The following is a 2392-nucleotide window of genomic DNA, read 5'->3' on the forward strand; positions in this document are numbered from 1 at the left end:
ATCTGGGTGTTATCCTGGACTCGAAAGTTCTGTGGAGGACTCATGTGGAGGCGGTCACTTCCAAGGCTACGAGATCGCTGATGGTGTGCAAACGTCTAGCAGGGAAGACCTGGGGGTGCACCCCAAGGATCCTAAGATGGATGTACACCATGATTGTACGACCAACAGTAACTTATGGAGCGGTGGCTTGGGTATCCAGGACTACTCTGGCAACGGCAAGACAGTCTCTTGCCAAGATTCAACGTCTGGCCTGTGTTTGCATCACCGGAGCTATGCGCACATGTCCGACGGCAGCGCTGGAGCCACTGCATATTACGATTGAACAGGTGGCGAAACGTACGTAAAGTGCTATCATCCAGGAACAGGGAAAAGCTAGGCTCCCAGCTGCCATTAGTGCTGTTTCCTAGGGATGATATGCACAGAGTAGTGGTCTTTGAAAGAAACTTCAAAGTCGATCTATACAGAAAGGCGACTTGGAGCACGCCTATCTTGGAGGGACACGTCCAGGCGAGCACTTTACAGTGGTACACAGACGGCTCCAAAACCCCTGAGGGTATTGGAGCAGGAGTATATGGCCCTAGGCTGAAACTCTCAGTCCCTTTGGGGACTTTCCCCAGCATCTTCCAAGCGGAAGTCTGTGCAATCAGTCTTTGCGCAGAGATTAACCTTCGCAGGAATTATCGATGGGAGAGGATACTTATACTAAGCGATAGTCAGGCGGCACTCATAGCTCTCTCATCCTTCGAGGTCAAATCCTCTTTAGTCTTGGAGTGCATCGAGAAGCTTAATGCCCTTGCTGTGCACAACACCATCCGGCTAATATGGGTACCGGGTCATATGGGTGTCGAGGGTAACGAAGTAGCCGATCAGCTGGCCAGGCTGGCGGCTGCCTCGACGCCGGTAGGACCTAAGCCCTTCCTTGCGGTAGGTCCCAGCACGATAAAAGAGGCACACAGAAAGGAAAACAACAAACTGAGGGAACAGCATTGGCGAAGTATCTCGGGACTTCGTCAAGCCAAGAGCCTATTAGGGGGGTATAACCCAAAGAGATACAGGCTACTTATAAACCTCCCCAAGGCGAGGCTAAGAATCATAACAGGTATTTTGACGGGTCATTGTAGGCTCAGAGGCCACTTGTTTAATCTGGGAATCTGGTCAAGCGACTTATGTCGCTTCTGTGACTCCGCCAAAGAGACACCAATGCACCTTCTCCTGGAATGTGAGGCCGTTTCGCGAAGAAGGGAGAGGTGCCTAGGACACATATGGCCAAGTGAAGATCACATACACTCCCTGCCCCCGGGATCCATTCTGAAATTCTTGGAGTCCCTGGGTCTGGATTCAGTGTTGTGATTAGCTCGGGGCACAATAGACCTATTGGTCGCAGTGCTTACCCTACTATTATTCTATTCTATTCTATACGCCCTGTCTCACCTATTAAAAAATGTTCTACAATTGCAATCCTTCAGGACATACACAAATTACACTATGCGACAGTCAAAATCGGGATGGGAAACGTTATATCTGTCAAAAACAAGTTATACGTAGCCCGGCGTTTCGCTGGGTCACGTCTAGGAATCGAGATATATCGATTTGAAGTTAGTAACTATCATATAGGGGAAATTGTCACCTTTGGTGGTCTTTTTTTTGACATAACTCAAGAACCACTGGTCCGATTTTGCTCAAACAAATTTAAAAAAATTAAAAATTACAATTCCTTTATTCTGTTTATATAACGTTTTCCTATACACTCAACCGTTTTGCCGGTAAAAATAAATGTATGAAGAAAAAAAAAATATTTTTGCCTAAAAATTAAAATTATTTTTTTTAATTAATAAAAATCCAAAACGGAAAAAAGTGTCAGGTAAAGTCACATAACCTATGAACAAAATGAGACATACATCATGAAAATCAATGTATGCGTTTCGCTTTTATTCAAAATTAAGTAAAGGTATGAATTTCAAAAATTTGCTCGAGATATGATCAAAATTCCTTGGAAAAAAACATTGCACGGACACCAACCGTAGGGGTGAGTGCCTTCTAGAATACATTATTAGTGAAGACCTGTTCATACACAATGTCGGTCATAGTCCAACATTTGTTACTAGGGTTAGAGAGGAAGTACTTGACGTCACTCTCAGTAACGGATTGGCCAGCCCTTTGATCAGCCAGTGGCGGGTCTCACCAGATCCCTCCCTGTCTGATCACAGGATTATCCGATTTTTACTGGGAGCGGAGGTCATGACAGCTTGTATAAAGAGGAACCCCAGGAAAACCGACTGGGCCAAGTACAATGAGCTACTCAGGACTNTTACTGGGAGCGGAGGTCATGACAGCTTGTATAAGGAGGAACCCCAGGAAAACCGACTGGGCCAAGTACAATGAGCTACTCAGG

Source organism: Rhagoletis zephyria, unplaced genomic scaffold, assembly GCF_001687245.7.
Source record: "Rhagoletis zephyria isolate East Lansing unplaced genomic scaffold, Rhagoletis_zephyria_1.1 Rzeph_scaffold_04639, whole genome shotgun sequence".
In the NCBI taxonomy this organism is placed as follows: Eukaryota; Metazoa; Arthropoda; class Insecta; order Diptera; family Tephritidae; genus Rhagoletis; species Rhagoletis zephyria.